Source organism: Callithrix jacchus, chromosome Y (assembly GCF_049354715.1).
Source record: "Callithrix jacchus isolate 240 chromosome Y, calJac240_pri, whole genome shotgun sequence".
NCBI classification, from domain to species: Eukaryota; Metazoa; Chordata; class Mammalia; order Primates; family Cebidae; genus Callithrix; species Callithrix jacchus.
In genome coordinates this window covers 123,835-142,912 of record NC_133525.1, presented here as the reverse complement: position 1 = coordinate 142,912, position 19,078 = coordinate 123,835, and the positions used below count along the sequence as shown (strand labels likewise).

Genomic DNA, 19,078 nt, shown 5'->3' with positions numbered 1-19,078 from the left:
CAAAAGGGCTTTTCAGCTAGGTTTGGTTCACCGTTCCCCTCCTCCCAGGCCCAAGCTTGGTCCCCAATGTCCCCAGCAATGCTTTGGACGTCCCTCACTTTGCTGTTTTTTTGGGGAGCCACTGCCCACCCCTAGGTTGCGTGCTGTCCCTCCTAGAGAGAGGTGGATGGCCATGACATTCCAGGGAGGAAAAAGGGAGGGGCGAAGGGGCAACGACACCCTTCTAAAGTTTCACCCCAGAAAGGCATCCCACTCTGCCCAGGAGGCGCCCTCAGGCTACAACCTTCCCGTGAGCCTCCTCCCTTTGCCCCGCCCCTCAGCACGGGGGAGGGGCGCTGTGCAGCCGGCGCTCTCTGATTGCCTGCCGCGTCAGGGTTCCAGCCGGGATTGTGCTGTGGGCAGCTGTCGGCGCCTGCGTGCACAACGTGGAGAACCAGCGTTGGGAGTTGCTGGAAGTTGGAGGCGAGGGAGCGGTCACTCGCAATGAGCGCGGGCGGCACTGGGCGCAAGGTGGAGAGCAGTCCCTAGTCTAAGACTTTCCGTCGCCCTCCGGCACCGCCAGTACCACGGACTCCACCCTGCTGCGGCCCCTCGGCGATGCGGTGCAGCTGCCACTCGACCAAGTGGGTTCAGGTACCACGAGGCACCGAGGCGTCGGGCACGCACCCTCGCTGCCCTTTGTGGCCATGGTGCCACCAGACCGGGGGCCTGGGAGAGGGGTGGGGACTGGGGCCCGCCACTGCTGGAAGGGAGGGGAAGACAAGCCTGTCCCAGTGACCTCTAACTTCCGCTGGCCTCCTCTCTGCCTCCATGCCTCTGGGGCATGCGCCCCAGACCCCCATCCGTCGCCCAGGGCCGGGGTGATCCAGGGGTCGGTGCTGGCGACAGTCTCGGGGAGGGTCTTCATGTAGACTTGAGGGTGTGCGTGCTGGTCCCTGCCCTCTGCCGCAGTGGGGCTGGGACTCAGCTGTTGGGTCCCTTCGGGTGCACAGGCTGGGATGTAGACGGAGCAGAAGTCTGTGCTCCGGAGAGGCCGGCGTGGTAGTGCCTGCCTGGCAGGTGGCTCTGAATGACCCCCGGAAAGGCTGAGGCATGGGTCTAGGCGTGAACGGTGCATTAGAGATGGTGTCCATGAGTGCGAGGGGCACAAAGAAAGCCCCCTTTCCACAGTAGAGTTCTGACTCCACTTCTAAAATACTTTTCTGCACGCCTCTGTACCTCATAAATCTATTTTATTATTTTTTGCAATGGAAAAAAACAGCTCTGGTTTTGTAAAAAAAAAAAAAAAAAAAAAAAAAATTTCTATTAGGCCTAGAAAGAAACTTAAAAAGTGTTTCTTCTTTTATCTAATCGGAACTTGTGTATGTGCACACACCCGTGTGACAAAGAGCCAGGGAGAGAGGGAGGGAGAGGAGGTGAAGGCAAGAAGAGAGAGAGCGATTAAAAAGCAAGTACACTGTGGCAAGCTCGTCTGGACTAAGTGAGAAGCAGGCGGTTGTGGTGATGAGATAGGAGCTCGGAATGCTTCCTGGTACCAAGACTGTTATAAGTGGAATTGGGGTCTGAAAAAGTGACAGCAAAATTCAGCGTTCCTTTGACAACCACTCAGAAAATAGAATGTGAGGAAGCAGGAGGAAGGGAAGGTGTGGGGCCAGCCATGAGAATGCACCCCGCTGCTCCACGGATGCCTAGAAATGCTGGTCACTTATAGGGCACAGGTGAGGGGAAGTCTGGACTGGTGGCAGTAGTGCTGCCAAGCCATGTAGCCTGCTCTCTCAAGGGTGAATGTTCTTGCATAAGTAGTGGGGAAGATAATTCCCTAGTTTATATAGGCCCCATTTGTCCTAGACACAGATTTTAATGTTCTCAGGTGATCGCTTGCTTGATTGTGTAAAAGATCAGCAATCCGTTTTTTTTTTCTGGAAAGGTCTAGGCAGTAAATATTTTAGGCTTGGCAGCCCATATGGTCTCTGTCACAGCTACTCATCTCTGTGGTTGTGGTGTGAAAACAGCCATAGAAATGGGTAATAAAGGAGTGGGGCTGAGTTCCAAAGTACTTTTATGAGAACTGAAAATTGCATTTTATATAATTGTTGACATGTCCCAAAATATTGTTACTTTTTTGAATTCTTTCACATTCGTGGCTCATGAGCTGTCTGACAAGAGACGACAGGCAGGAATTGGTGGATGGGCCATGGTTGCCCAAACCCTGTGTCCAAATCATGGCATTGTACAAGCAGGAGGGATCTCTGACCCTCTCTTTTTTTCCTCTTTCCTTCTTTTCAGTTTCTCATTGTGCTGATTTGGAAACCAGAAATCTAAAGCTCTGGGAAGTGAACTCTTTCTGACTTAACCTGTTAGTGGCAGTGTTAGGATAAAATGTCAGGTCTCAAGGAGCCCTTCTTAGAGCCCAGATCAGACTGAATGCTGCTTTTGTGATTGCAGAAGGCATACCATCCTCTGGTACACTAGCTCCTTAGCGTCACCCTGAATCTGAAACTTAGTTCTTCATAAAGTCTTTTGTTCTATGATTCCTCAGTGCATCATTTGCTAATTTGCGCCAGTTATTCTGTTTAACACAACTGAGATATAGACATAAGCAAAGTTCCTACCCTTTAGGAACTCACTTCTTCAGGGCCTGGTTTTGATAATCCAGAGAAAGCTACTTAAATGTAGTTTTATCCTTAAAAGCAAAATCGGCTGCACTTATGTAAGTTACAATAATAATTAGAATTTAGGAAAAATCCATTCTTAAGAAGGCAAAGAGAATAAAAAATAAACATCCAAGTCACCCTCTGACTGTGCGTTGGTTTTAAAACAACAAGACTATTATTTTAAGTGAACACAAGGAAAATTTTTCTACCAAGCGAGTACAATTTCTAACAGGTGATACATCGACTCCTCTGATTCCAGACATTTCCGAAAGTGCCCTTACTACCTACATTACTTCCTTCTGTAAAGCTCTACTGATTAAGACTTTATCTTTTGTGGTTGGATTTTTGCTTTTGGAATTACAATTCCAAAATTTTGCTTTGGGAATTAATGTCTCCCCATGTTTGCCAGGGTAGTCTCCAAAGCCTGACCTTATGATCTGCCTACCTGAGCTGCCCAAAGTACTGGGATTACAGATGTGAGCCACCACACTGGGCATTTTTTTTTAATTACACTGAAGACTTTTGAAAGGGTTGTGTGTTGTATGAACTCCCTCCTCACCCAATTCTCATGGATGGGAAAATGCTGCTGCTTCATTTTAAAGCTAACGAGCTGCATGAACAGGAACTTCTAATTAACAATTCAAACTGATTAGCTCACGTCCCTGAAGGCTGGAGAACAAGGGAACTGCTATCCCATCTGAATACAATCCAAAGGCAAAAGGCTGTGGCCAAGTTGAAATAATGGGGCAGATAGAAGCGATAAAGACTGGAGCTGGGAGTGGCCCGTACTTCAAGTTAAGCCAAACAAAGGTGTTTGCATGTTTTATATGGGCCAAATAGGAATTCCATAATCGAGAAAACCATTGCTTTAAAGGAGGACGCTGCCCTGAAAAGCTTCCTGCCAGGGGTAAGGAAGAGGCTGCCCAGGACCCCCAGAGGCAGGTGGTAGGAGGGCTCTTAGTGGCTTCCTAGAAACTGTATTACCTGAGGTAGTGAACTGCTGTCAGAGATCCCTGCCAGGAGAATTTCTCAGGAACGCATGAGAAAGGTCCCAAAACTGCATGCCTGCTCCTAAAATGTGACACCATAATACAGCTGAACTATTCAATAAAGCCCTATCTGTTCCTCTGTCTCTCCTTTCTCCCTGCCCCTATCCAACCCTAGAAGAGCCAGAAAGCACTGCTAAGAAGTGAGGGTGGGTGGTCATAAACAAACACACTGCCCTCCTTTCCCTTCCCACTGTGGGTTTCTCAGGCTGAGGCTGTCACAGAGGAGGAGGGATGAAAATTGTTTTCATTGATATTTTATCATGAACATTTATGAACGTACAACAAAGTTGAAAAAACTTTACAGTGAACACTTTAACTGTATCTTCACCAACTTGGAGTCTTGTTTTATCTCATGTCCATCCATAGATCCATCTTTCTATCCATCCAGTAATCCATTATAGTTTTTAGGCATTTTAAAGTAAATTGCAGACATCAGTAACTCAACGTGCATTAACTAGAATTTGGTACCTTTTTTTTCCTTTTGGTGTAAAGTTTACAAATGATGAAATGCAAAAATTTTAAGTATGTATTTACCGAATTTTGACAAAAGTATACATATGTGTAACCCAAAACTCTATCAAATAAAGAACATTACTATAATCCCTGATATGGTTTGGCTGTGTCCTCACCCAAATCTCTTCTTGAATTGTAGCTCCCAGAATTCCCACGTGTTGTGGGAGGGACCTGGTAGGAGAGAATTTAATCACGGTGACAGTTTCCCCCATACTGTTCTTGTGATAGTGAATAAGTCTCACAAGAGCTGATGCTTCTATAAGAGGAAAGCCCTTTTGCTTGTTTCTCATTTCTCTCTTGTCTGCCACCATGTAAGATGTCCCTTTGACTTTCTGTCGTGATGATGAGGCCTCCCCAGCCAGGTGCAACTGTGAGTCCCTTAAACCGTTTTTGAATAAAGTACCCAGTATCAGGTATGTCTTTATCAGCAGTGAAAAAACGGACTAATACAATCCCAGAAAGTTTCCTCATGACTTGTCTCAGTCTCCAGCTCTGTACCCTTGGATTTTTTTCATTGTAGACTAAGTTTGCCAACTTTAGAAATTCCACATAACTTGAATCATGGTGTGATAACCCTATATATAAGGCTCCCTTCAGTCCACAAAATAATTTTTGTATTTATCAGTCAGGTTACACATATCAGTATCTCTTTCATTTTTATTGCTGAGTAGTATTTCATGCTATGAAATAACGTAGTTCGCTACCTGATCCTCTATTTGTGGTCACCAGAAATATTTTCAACTTTTGATTATTATGAGTAAAGCTATTGTGGTCTTCTATAAGTATTTTTATTAACATGTATTTTCACTAATTGGGGTAGATTCCTAACTCGGAAATTTATTATAGATGAGATGTATATTCGTTCTATAAGAAAATTCCAGAAATTTGACAAAGTAGTTGTACTGTTTTATAGTCCCATTAGCAATAGTTATAGTTGTGCTGTATTCTTGCCAATATTTGGTGTTTAGTCTTTCCCAACCTAGTTATTTTGTGGGGTGTGTAGTAGTATCTCACTGTGGTTTTAATCTGCATTTCCTTGATGTTAACCATTTTGTCCCACTTGTATATTATCTTTGCAAAGTGGCTCCCCAAATTTTTCCCCTTCTAAACAGGAATTATCTTTTTTTCTTTTAGTTGTTCTGTCATCCAGGCTGGAAGGCAATGGTGCAATCTTGGCTCACTACAGCCTCTGCTTCCTGGGCTCAAGCGATCCTCCCACCTCAGTCTCCCAATTAGCTGATACCAGGCTAACTTTTTGTATTGATATTAGCCAACATACAAGGCTAATTTTTTGTACTTATACTAGGTATCAGGGTCTCACCATGTTGCCCAGACTAGTCTCAAACTCCTGGCCTTAAGCCATTCATCCTCCTCGGCCTCCCAAAGTACTGGCACTACAGGTGTGAGCCACTGTGCCCAGCCTTATTTTCAGGTTATAAAACCGCTTTCTATATTCTGGAAATCAGGCTCTTTACTGAAAATAGATTTATGAGCATTTTCTGTCAGGCTGTGGCTTGCATATTCTTTTGTTTAATGTATCTTTTAATTTTCCCGGACACATTTTCTGCAAAATTCGTGTTAGTTTTTGTTGTATTTTTCAGATACTTTGTTCATTTCATCTAAGTTGCAGAATTTGTCACCATGACGTTGTTTATGATAGTCTCTTATTATCCTTTTCACGTCTGCAGGATCTGTAGTGATAGTTTCACTTCGCTTTCACTTCTGATATTGATACTGACCATTTGTGTTTCCTCTCTTTTTTTCATGATCAGAGTAGCTTAAGGTTTATTAATGTTGATATTTTAAAACAACCAGCTTCTTTGCTTTGTTAGTTTTCTCTATTATTTTGTCTGTCTTCAATTTGGTTTATCTCTGCACCTTTACCTTTATTGTTTCCTTCTTACTACTTCGTTGGAGTTTTCTTTGCTGTGTGTGTGTGTGTGTGTGTGTGTGTGTGTGTGTGTTTTCAATCTTCTTTAGGTGAACATTTACGTCATTGATTTTAGACCTTTCTCTTTTTCTTCTATTGCAGTATAAGCATGTACGGCTATACTTCCCTCTGGGAACTCCCATAGCTGTAATTCATAAGTGTTGGCATGTTGTGTTTTGATTATCCCTTAGAATAAAATATTTTATATTCTACCTTTTGCTTTCTTCTTGGGCTTGTGTATTATATTTAATCTCCAAGTACTTGGAGCTTTCCTAGTTCTCTTATTGTTAATTTCTGTTTTAATCCTATTGTGGTCAGGTAACATACACTGCATGAATTCAATTTGATTTAATCTATTCAGTCTTGTTTTACGACCTAGCATGTGACCTATCCCAGTGAACACTACATGTACTTGAAACATACAGTATTCTGTGTTTATTGGGTGTCGTCTTCCATTGGTTTGTTTAAGATGGTGGAGAGTGTTGTTCAGGTCATCTGCATCTTGACTAAGATTTTGTCTAGTTTATCTATCAACTGCTTGGGAGATGGGTATTAAAATCACCAATCAAAATTGTGGATTGTTTGTTTATTCCTTTAGTTCAATTTTGTTTTGTGCAAATTGATGCATAAATTATTTTTAATCCATTTTTTTTGATGAAATGACTCTTCTGTAATCATGAACTATCCCTCTTTATCTTTGGAAATACTGTTTTGACTTAAGCACATTTTATTTGGTATTAATATAGCTTCTTCACACTTCCATTCCTGACTGTTCGCATAGTATATCATTTTAAATGTACTCATTTAGGGTCAGGTACAGTGGCTCACACCTGCAATCCCAGCACTTTGGGAGGCTGAGGCAGGTAGATCACTTGAGGTCAAAAGTTTAGGACAAGCCTATCCCATGCAGTGAAACCCCAGCTTTATTAAAAATACCCCAACATTTAGCTAGGCGTGGTGGCAGGTTTCTGTATTCCCGGCTACTCAAAAGGCTGAGGCAGGAGAATTGCTCGAACCCAGGAGGCGGAGTTTACAGTGAGCAGAGATTGCACCACTGTACTCCAGCCTAGGGGATAGAGTAGGACACTGTCTTAAAAAAATTCAAATGTACTTATTTAGACCTACGTATATTTGTCTTCTTTTTTTCTATTCAAAGCGTGTATTTCATATACAGCACTGGGTCTTTTGGGTTTTTTAAATCAATTCTGGCAATCTCTGCACTTTAATTGGAGTATGTGGTATGATTCAATAACACTTAACGTTATTAAATATAGATTTATTAGTGGTCGAATGATGTAATTGGATTCAAGCTTTTACAATTTAATGGTTTGTTTTATTATTTTGTTTGTTTTCGTTTGCATCCCCTTCCCCACTTTTTGTCCTGTCCCTTTTCTCCTGATGTCTTTTGGACTCTTTAAATACTTTTAAAATTTCATTTTAAAGTATCCGTGACTTATTAGATGTAGTGGTTGAATATTCCTTATCTGAATTCCTTGGGACTAGAAGTGTTTTGGATTTTAAACTTTTTTCATATTTTGGAACATTTACATATACATAAAGAGATCTCTTAAATATATAACTGAAGTCTAAACACAAAATTCACCTATGTTTACGTACACCTCATACACATAACGCAAATAAAATTTTACATATTTTTAGCAATTTTGTGCACGAATCAAAGTTTGTATACATTGAACCATCAGAAAGCACACATATCGCTATCTCAGCCATCGATGTGGATGAATTTCAGATCTTGGAATATTTTGGATTTTGGGGTTTATGGATCAGAGATGCTCAACCTCTACCTGTTTTCATTGTTGATTATTTTATGTGTTAAAATATGTAAAAAAGGGTTAAGTTTTCAGCTGAATGAGATTTTTGAGTTTGGAAATTAAACTAAACAGGATTTTTCTGAAGTTCCAGGATACAGGTGCAGAATGTGTAGGTTTATTATATAGGTATATGTGTACCATGGTGCTTTGCTGCACCTATCAACCGTTCATCTAGGTTTTAAGCTTCACATGCACTAGCTATTTGTCCTAATGGTCTCCCCGTCTCACCCTCCTCTGACCCCCAACTGGCCCCAATGTGTGTTGTTCCCTCCCTGTGTCCATGTGTTCTCACTGTTCGACTCCCAATTATGAGTGAGAAAGTGTGGTGCTTGGTTTTCTGCTCCTGTTTTGAACTAGACAGAATTTCTTAATATCTTAAATTGCTCAGTGAAATAGAAAATATCAAAGATTCTACCCAACAGGTGGGTAAGAATGAGTCCACGTAGCAACTTTGATAAAGTGAAGGGAAATAACAAACCATTTCTGATTGCTCCCTGCCACAGCCAGTGCATTCAACCTTTTTACTGTCCTTTTATTATTTTTCATTGTTCTTACAGTCATTATTATTTTTCCCCAAATGAAAAAATAAAAGTGGTGGGATTGATAGTGAGGAAACAAAGACTGACAGCTGCCCCTACACCTGAGTTTAACTTTTGAGAAATATAGTCAACATGATGATTTTCACACAGGGCTAGTAGGCCTTCTGCATCTGTTATAATTCCTGTTATGTTGTGGACAGAAAATAAATTTTTCTCTCCATGGGAACCTGTAAGTGATACTTGAGAACAATGTCAACTGTAGACCAAAACCGAATACAAGTGGAAATATTGTTTCATTTTTTTTTTTGCAGTATTCCTTTTTTAAGACCTGAGATAGGAGGATAAAAAAGGAAAGAACTATTGACATGTGCAACAACATGGCTGAATATCAAAAACATTTTCTTGACTAAAAGAAACCTTACATATGGAGTGATCACAATATAATTCTATTTCTATCAAACTTTAAAATCTGTGCTGAAAGAATATTTAAAAGTATATTTGGGTTCGGGACCGACTAAAAGGAGGCAAAACTGAAATTTTTACTCTCTGCTGTGATCCAAAACCCATGCTATAAACTTTGTACACAGTATCTCATTTAATCCTCAAAATCACCCTAACAGGTAGTTACTGTCACTTCCCCTGCTTCAAACAGAACATAAAGCTCAGAGAATCCAGGTACTGTGTTTTTTTTGTTTTTTTGTTTTTTTTTGAGACGCAGTTTCGCTCATGCCACCCAGGCTGAAGTGCAATGGCGTGATCTCAGCTCACTGCAAGCTCCGCCTTCTGGGTTCCCGCAATTCTCGTGCCTCAGCCTCCCAAGTAGCTGGGACTACAGGAACGCACCACCATGCCCAGCTAATTTTTTGTATCTTTAGTAGAGATGGGGTTTCACCATGTTGACCAGGATGGTCTCGATCTCTTGACCTCGTGATCCACCTGCCTCGGCCTCCCGAAGTGCTGGGATTACAGGTGTGAGCCACCATGCCTGGCCCTGTACTGTGTTTTACACCTACTTAGAAGTCACCAATTCCTAATGTTCTATAAAATGTTCTAAATAAAAATGAATAAAGTAGGCAAAAAAGACCATGTAAATAGCATTTCTACAAATATCTCCTGAGACAATTTTCACATCGATGTCCAAAGACATTTACAAGAACGTTTTCCACAACACTGTTTAAAATAATAGAAAACTACAAGCAACTAAATGTCCATGGAAGAGTTAGATTCTTTCTCTTATTTCCGTATAATGCAATACTGTGCTGATGTAGAGATATCATATTCATTTTTAAAAATTACATTCAACTTCTTCTCATGGATCCAAGGAGATATGTTAGAGAATATCTATTGCATTTGGACATAAACATAAATACAAAGGAAATAGTAGGGGCTCTCTACAAGTGGTTATATATTGGAAGAGGAAGAAGAGAAAAATAAAAGGGATCATGAACTTTGTATATGCTTTGGTAGTGTCTGGTTTTGTATATAACTTGAATTTTTTCATAAATATATTTTACAGTCTGCATAATTACTAGGTAAGAAGACAAGTAAGTCACTTTAGTAAAAGTTCTTCCAATTACTGCAACTGATTTCTACAGCCAGAATGTTCCCAGAACCTGAAAAGAGGAAGCACTATAAATGGAAGGCAGAAATACTGACACTAGAGGGCCAGAGCTGGAGAGGGTGGATCTAATGCAGCAAATCCATCAGCAGTTCTCATCGCCATCTTTGAGAAACCTCACAATTTTCCGTGCGTAATAAATGAGTTAAATTGAAAACAAATCCATGACAGTGGTGCATGAGAAAGGTTACATGTGTCCCGAATAATAAGTCTGTGCACAATATAAATTAAAACATACCATTTTACATTCATAAGATTGACAAACAAAAAGTAAAAGCCTAGGAATATCAAGTGAAGCCAAACACAAAACAAGTTTCCCCACATTTCCTGTGGGAATACCAATTGTTACAACTACTTTAAACAATTGGAAATTTATAGTAAAAATGAAGACAAGCCTCCCCTACAATTTACCAATCCCTCTTCTGGGAACACAGTAAGAGAGATTCTTCCCAAGAAACCTGTAAACAAATGTATATGGCACTATGCATGTAATTGTACATCATGGTATTTCCATATGGTAAAGTATTATTCGGCAGGGAAAGTAAGTAGACCAGAGGTAGATATTTCAATATCAATAAGTTTTAGAAAAATAAAATGGAGTATAGGAAGCTGCAAGTATATCTGTAATGCTTTGTTTTGCCAGGAAAATAAAGGGACACGTGGGGAGGGCAAAGGACAACAAAAACTAAACAATCTGAAACACATGCAGAAAAATACCCATATTTTAAAATTTTCCATTGCTGCTTATATTAGTTTCTGTCTTTTCTATACGCTTGAAGTACTTGATAATCAAGAAAACATAAAAGGCATAGGAAAAAGTATTCTGAGAAAATACATCGAAAGGTTTATGGTTATTAGATTTGGTAAGATTTTAAATGACTTTAATTTTCTTTGTTATATCTCTCTATATGTCCTAGTCATACCATATTAAATGTGTATTTCACTTATGAAAATAAAAATGTATTGTTTAAAAACTCATATATGCAGTTTTATCTGACATATGATGAAACTCTACGAAACATAGATTCAGCAAAAATACTGAGAACAAGAACAAAAATAATGATATTAAGAGTTGTTGACTTTTGGATGGAGCTATGAGTGACTTTACATTTATCTCTAAACTCGATTTTTCTATAGTGGGCAAATAAAATATTTGTGAAAGCTAGATTAAATAGAAAGCTACAGGTTTTAAATGAAAAGGAATTCAAATAATTTTCCAGCATGATAAAATGTTCATATTCCTAAATATGAACTACTTTACAAAAGCACCAGTGATTTTAAAGAAACATTAGATGATTTTTAAAGGAAGTCAGTTATGATACTGCAGTTTATAGTGTGATACTGATTGTTTGCTAGCTCCACTAATCAGGATATTAAGTTAATAGTATATAATATGCCAAAAAGAAATTATATGAGCAGAGGTTACTGCAAAAGGAGAACACAATGATTTTAAGTGGGCTGGTGACCTGAATTTCTTCCAGTGAGGGGAAACATCAGAGTCATTTGATCAATGAAGTGCCTTTTATAAATCTTCAGGAAATCTCCTATGAAGGCTTTAAGAAGATGGATTTCTTATTACTTCTGATGTATGTTCCCATGAAATTTTTCCATTGCCACCATGGGCCTGCCCAGCCTAAGAGATGGAAACTGTGAGTCCAGCCCACTGACGCCCACCATCAGTAAGAAGATTGCACACTGAGGAGGCCATGACCAGCCTGCTGACTGAAATCTATACTGTAAAAGGATGATGCTGCTCCAGCAATCCTGAAACCCTGCCCTAGGATCAATGCAAAGTGGTGTCAACCTTAGAATTTCAATATGCCTAGGCAGATAGTTATCTTTAAATATAAGAACAGTATCATTTTCTGGAGAAACCAAAAGAATCCAGAAAAATTCTACAGTAGTCTACTCTGCCCTTCCTCCCCGTTCCGTCTTGTTAGTAACAGCCAAATCCAGGCACAAAGATGTCCTAACTTCTACACCTGAGGTTGTCCACAACGTGTGCTAGGTGACGCATCTTATAGAGCACATATGCAAACAATTATGGGATCTGAAAAACAATAACTCAGGCAGAAACATTAGGAATTAGTGCCCCTAAGTGAACCAGTGAGAAAAAAGGAGGCTTAGAGAGTTTAAACAACTTTCCCCAGTAGCTGATAAGTTACAGTGGCCTTAGACAAGCTGACAAGAGTGGTAGCAAAAAGGCTTCAAGGATTACAAATTGTTCTACTATAAGGTTTTAAAAAGGTTTCAAAGGCAAAGAAGAGCAAATGAAGCCATGAATTTTACAATCTACATATTTTTAGCCCTTTCTCTTTTTTGCTTTTCTTGGGTAAACTAATTAGACCCTGCAAACACATTCCCACCCACAATGTGGTCTCCATTGCTTTAGGAACTCACCTCTGAGCAGCCAGAGGAAATGCAGCTGACCCCTTATCTAGTTAACAACCTTTTATACTCTGCCCTTTCGCTTTGCTTTCTCCATGCCAACATAAGACATACAAAGATTCTTCTGCCTCCAAGATGCTGCAGCTTTCTTCTCAGCTAGTTACCCCCAGCTAAAAATAACTGTTCCACATACTCAGAGATATATGGCAATCAAGCAACCAAGTGCCCCTTTTGCCAATGACATGTTTTTAAAAAATATGTTCAATGAGCGGCTCTTTGAAAATTATTCACTTTTTTTCTGAGTTGCAAAGGAAAACGAAAGGCAAATTATGGCTCTATAAGCAACTGTTTGCACAGATCCCATTAATTCGCCATCCACAGGGCTATTGACAACTAGCTCTTTTCTCTTGTCATTTCGCTTACCAGGCAGAAATGATTACAAACTTAATTTCTTTGGGGGGTTATTTAGGTTAGAGAGGGCCCCTTGATAATGCAGAAGTCATAACGGCCACCAGAGACAGGAGAACAATAGCTCCCAGTGCTTCCACAATGGAGAGAGAGATAACTGAATGTCATATTCGGAAGAAATTCAAACCATCATTGATTTTTTCAGATGAAAAAACTGAGGCTCAAAGAGGTTAGGGGGTTAACCAAAGTCAGTCAGTGTTTTAGTTTGCAGCAAAGCTGAAAGCAGGCGCTAAGCATTCTATATACAATGCCCTTTTCTACTCTGTTTTGCAGGATATACACCAACTCAATAGGCTCTCTCATGTAAAATGCAGAAATTGTAATTTTATGCGAATCGAAAAAAATCTAAATAATATCTAGGCGCCCCAAATTTAAAAGGAAATGGCTCGGAATATAGTATGTTAGAAAAAATATACAATGCCTTATTCTACTCTCTTTTGGAGTATATACACCAACTCAGTATGCTCTCTCATGTAAAATACCGAAATTCAAATTTTACGCGAATCGAAAAAAATCTATTTTTTCAGCCAAGTGGCTCACTTGGCTGTTCAAGGGAAAAATTCTTGCAAATGCAGCTCTTATTATTTGCCAAATGTTCATGCACAAATGCATTTATTTTACCAAGAGCGTAGTGTTGGGTCATTTAAGGAGAATGGGAAAACACCACTCACAATTGAAGAGGCAAAATAGCATACAGATAGCACTCCAGAGCTTGCAAACCCCTTCGTATACACTATACCAATGGTACCTCACACTGACTGCGGAGAGGCTGAGATGATGAGAAAGGGCAGGTATATTTATGATTATTTTTACAAGTAAGGTTAACTTAGACAAAGTAACTCTCTCCAGGTCACAACTCAAGGAAGTAATACATTTCTGTGATGAAAATATAAGTCTTGGGGCTTCTGATTTTATCATGTGTCTATCAAAATCCCCCACCTGCCAACGTTAAGCCATACAATGTAGAACATAAAAACCATACAGCCTCTGAAACAGAGGAGGGGGCGAGATCAAAACTCATTTGAACTTACATAATCATATTTTATCAATTCATTATTAGTCCACTATGATCATTGTGGTCGTCATTAATAGAAAAGACGTGTTGAGCAACTACTACCTGCCAGACCAAATAGGAAGGACTTCATCTGTGCTGTTTCACTGAACCTTTACTTTCAACAAAGGTGCTCTTAAAAATCAGAATTATGAAAGTACAGATGAGAAAATGGAAGCTGAGAAGGCTTGAGTTGCCTAAACCTGCTCCTAAATCCTAGCCTTCTGCCAAGGCCACTCTACTAGACTTGCTTCTGTGGGATCTATTGTATTCATAGTCAAATACCAATAAGGCCAAGACAATGAGTACTTTTGAGTTCTTCTGGGTTTTGGGGAAAATTTAAACAATGTCTCCCAATCTCCTGAATGCATTGAATGTATTCGGCCGATTCTGAATAAAGACTGTGTTTTCTGGTTTTCTGGTGAACTGCACAAGGTTTTATAGACTTGCTGAGGAGGTGGTGTTTGATTTACATAGTGTCCAAATACGGGTTGGACCAGGTGAGAGCTTTACATAGCTCGTGAAGAAGCTGGCTATCCACCCGAATCTTCTTATGCATATAGGTTTTCTACTTGGCCAGTGCATGTTGTCTGTCCCTTACTGCACTTGTGGTTGATAAAGAAAAAGGAAGATGAAGCCGTCAGGTTGAGCATGCCTGGCACCCAAGTAGCTTCCTATTGTTACAGCTGCTGGCATTCGCCTGTGCAAGCTTCCAGCTTGCTTGTCTATATCTGCAGCTCGATTTTACAGGCAACTCTTTGTTAGAAATGGTTTTGGGGCTGCTTTTTATTCAAAGGAAACCTTACCAAAGACTTCCTTACTTTCAATCTCTGACTAAATAATTCCTTTAGAACTCCTGTATCAATGGGACTTCTGGATTACAGTTGAAGTAGTTTTGGCTGATCATCAACTCTGCCTCCACTTAATAGTGAATGCTTTTATTTTCTATGTTTCAAGGAGGGTCTCTTTGCTTCTTGCCCTTCTTCAGAATAGCAGTGTGGAAATTGCATTTAGAACACCTGTTGGGCACAGTGGCTCACACCTGTAATCCTAGAAATTTAGGAGGCTAATATGGGAAAATTGCTTCAGGCCAGGAATTTGAGAGCAGTCTGGGCAACATAGCGGTACCCCATCTCTCAAAAAAAAATTACTGGGTGTGGGGATGCATACCTGCTGCCCTGTTGGCCCAGCTTCTGTCAGGAGGCCATGGCAGAAAGGTCACTTGAGCTCAGGAGTTTGGGGCTGCAGTGAGCTATGGGCATTTAAGCAGCCAGGGTGGGCATTGAGGCTGCTACGACCAGAACTTTAGTAATAGCCTGCTGTGCATAGGTATGTAGTTTGCACCTATTTCTGCATGTGTACATTGTTTAAATAGTAGGCACATATTTGTATACGTGTACATACGGTGTTATCATGATACATATATATTTTCATAATATGTGCACTATACATATGTACCTAATACATACCTAATGTGTACAATACGTACTTTTTGGTGATATTACACGACATATATGTATTAGTGTGATTATATATCTTACTGTGACTATATATATTTTATCACTGATATTTTAAGGAATGTGCATTCCTTTATTTATTTTTATTTCAGTCCTGAAATTGACCTTTATTTTTAAACGTCAGACTGGTAATGTGCTGATGTTGTAAAAATGTTCACATTTAGGTTTGAGTGGGGAAACCCAATCGTCATACTTAGGAATTAAAAAAGAACTAAAATAGACGTAAAAAAATGCACATGGGTACTTTTTAACCAGTAGTACCAGACACCCAAAAATTAATGCTTTCAAGTGAAATAAGAAAAGATCACAGTTCTTATTTGGGCTAGCGCTTCTGATAGGCATAGCAGGAATGAATGAATGAATTTTATTAACATATATAATAAATAAGTAAAGAACTTTACAAGATAATTTGAGATAGTGATAAGTACCATAACATCAGTAAAATGGGGTCTATGATAAGTGAATTAAATATTTACTTGAATACCTAATACATTTCCAAACTTATTGTGGTCAAAGGGCTCCTGATTCCCCTTACCACCAACTTCTCACTAGGGGATGCTTCTGAAGATTGCGAGGTTTGGGAAGCTTTTGAAGACGTTATTTGAGTTGAGATATGAATGATGAAGTATCTGTATGCATTCCAGGCATGGAGGTGGCAAAGCATTGGTTTTGGGGTGGAAATGAGTTTAGGGTGTTTGAGACTGTCAGTAGGAAATGTTGGAATGTATCCAGAGAAGAAATAGTAGTAGATGAGGCTAGAGAGGTGGAAAGGGCCTTGATATTTTAGGGTAGAATAAGGAGTTAGGATGTCACTTTAATGATGGCAGCAAGTCTGTAGAGTGTTCTAGGTCTGGGGATTGATGGCCTCATGACTGTGGCTACTGTGTAGTGATGACTGGTAGAGGTAGAAGAGAAAATGGTGACCTTTCAGAGCTGTTGTCTGGGTAAGAAGCCATAGTAGCTGTGTAGATGGAGCCTGGGCCAGCTTTAGCAATGTACTTTGCAGACAGAGCTAAGAACTTAAGTGTGGATTCTATGTGGAAGGCAGGAGATGAGTAGTCAAGAGTTGATTCCTAGGTTTTAGTTGAGCAACTGAATGTATGATGGTTCAATTACTAAGATGGGGAAAATTCGAGGAGAAGTTGGTGGTGAGGGGAATCAGAAGATACCTTTTGGCCACAATTGGTTTTAGATACTTATTAGATAGTCAAGTGAGGTGGTTTAGTGGGCAGTGGAATAAATATCTGTAGTTCAGTGGTGAGGTCAAGACTAAAATGACAAAGGTAGGTGTCAGCAACATAGAGCTGACTTCAAAGCCATGAGACAGGATGAACTCCCTACAAGGGGAGGGGCTAAGTTTACTTCCTTAAATTGAGAAAGTTGGACAGGATGGTGTTTAAGGTCTCATCTTCTTCAAAAAGTTAACTGTTTATTGAATTTCAGAGAGTCTCTGTAAGAAACTTGAAGTGATGGAATTTTTTTTGTAAAATGCTGTAGCTGCTTTAAAATAATGAAAAGGATGAATGGGAAGAAATACAGACATTTAAGTATTGGAAATCTGTATTTATTCTGAAATGGCTTGTTTACAAAGCATAATATGTAACTGCGATCAGATATCCTTCTGAAAGTGAAAATAATCTTCATTTTGTAAGGTTTCAGTTAAACCCAATTGGTGGTCAATATGAACTTATTTTTATCAAAACATTTTAAACAGCTTTATTGAGGAGTCAAGTGACACCCAAGCTGCACATATTAGAAGTGTAAAGTTAGATGTTTTCACATAGGTATTCAGCCATAGAGCTGTCACCACTAGAGATAATAGACATACTTATCATCCCAACAGTTTCCGTGTACCCTTCAGTACTGTCTCCCTCCTGCCTCTGATCCATAGGCAACCACTGATAAGCTTTTTGTAACTGTAGATTACTTTTCATTTTCTAACTTATATAAATAGAATCATACAGTAGGTATTCTTTTTTTCTGGCTTTTTTCATTCAACGTGATTATTTTGAGATTCATCCATGGTGTTTTTTGTGTCAGTAGTTCTTTTTCTTCCGTTTGCTAAGTAATATCCTATTGTATGTATATACCAGATGCATTTTTGCAGTCATAATGAAGTTAGACTACCTTCTTTTTTCCCTTCAGTGGGTCTCAGGATTTGCTGGTATTATTTGTAATCCTGAAAATTTGAGACAAGTCTCAGTTAATTTAGAAAGTTTATTTTGCCAAGTTTGAGGATGCACCCTTCTTAGACAGTCTCTGGAAGTCCTGATAACATGTGCCCAGGGTGGTCGGGACACAGCTTAGTTTTATACATTTTAGGGAGACGTGAGACATCAGCCAACATCTGTAAGAAGTACAATGGTTGTGTCCAGAAAGGCAGGACAACGTGAAGCAAAGACAGAAAAAAGACTTGAAGTTGGAAGGAGCTTCTGGGTCACAGATAGGTGAAAGAGAGGAGTGCTTGCATTCTTTGAGTTTTTGATTAGCCTTTTTAAAGGAGGCAATCAGCTATGCATGTATCTCAGTGACAGGCAGGTTATCCCTAAGCAGTTCCCGGCTTGGCTTTTCCCTCTAGCTTAGTGATTTAGGGGCCCCAAGATTTATTTTCCTTTCACACACCAAAGAGACTAAAAATGTGAGTACATATACACACAGAGACACATTCCAAACTCTCTTCATAGAAGGGCTTCCTTGTTCTTGTATTCATCCCCTTCATCCTGTTCAGGGATGAGCTTTCTGCTGGCTTTCATTTACCAGAGCAAGCTTGACAGTGCTGTGGATAGGAAGCAGGCCCACCCTTTCTGTGTGTTTGTGTTCTGTGTGATTTTTTTGGGAATGTGTGTATGTTGTTGAGCTTTTTTTTTTAAATATAGATTGTGTTTATGTCAGGAGGTTGCCTAAAATAAAACTGAAGCTTCATAGTTTAGCCTTTAGTTGTGTTTCATAGTTTAGCAGTTATGGATTCAGTTAATCTAGTACCTCTGATTTCACAAGAGAGTATAATAACCCTTTGCTCAGTTCATAGGAATTTTGTATAGTTGGTTACGACAGAGATCAAAATGAGACAAACACTCATTCACGTGGTAAGTAGATGCTTACCTTTAATCTCTGTGGTGTCTTGATTAAATCACTTGCTTTCTGCTTCTGTTTCTATGCATTTGGAAAAGTTGACTGCTTTCTTGTTCCTGTGGATGATCTGAGAACACACATGAGTTAATCACCCTCTGGCTGTTTTTAACATCATGAGCTTACATGCAGTTTAAGGATTTCTGGGCTCTCTGTGCTGTTATCTGGGGTTGTCTGAGGAGGAATAGAAGCAGATACGGTAGGATGATGACACAGGTTAGCATGCAAGTGCAGTAAAGAATTCCATTTTGGATGTTTTTAGAATTTTCTGCAGGATGTTCTGTTTTCTAGGTAATTTGTAGATTTTTACACTGCTTTATAAAAAGCTCTTTCCTCAATTGGTAGCTTTGAATTCTTCTTCAGTATTTATGGGAAGTCATATTCTTGATT

At 39.7% G+C, this 19,078-nt stretch overlaps 1 long non-coding RNA gene across 2 annotated transcripts in view; it reads left to right on the top strand.

Moving 5' to 3' along the window:
- The first annotated feature begins 383 nt into the window (after positions 1–383).
- Positions 384–19,078, top strand: part of LOC144581266 (uncharacterized) — an 84,277-nt gene continuing 65,582 nt past the window's right edge. For both annotated transcript variants that reach the window (XR_013531845.1, XR_013531844.1), the window contains exon 1: positions 384–623. This is a non-coding gene — a long non-coding RNA (uncharacterized LOC144581266). The remainder of the gene's footprint in view (positions 624–19,078) is intronic.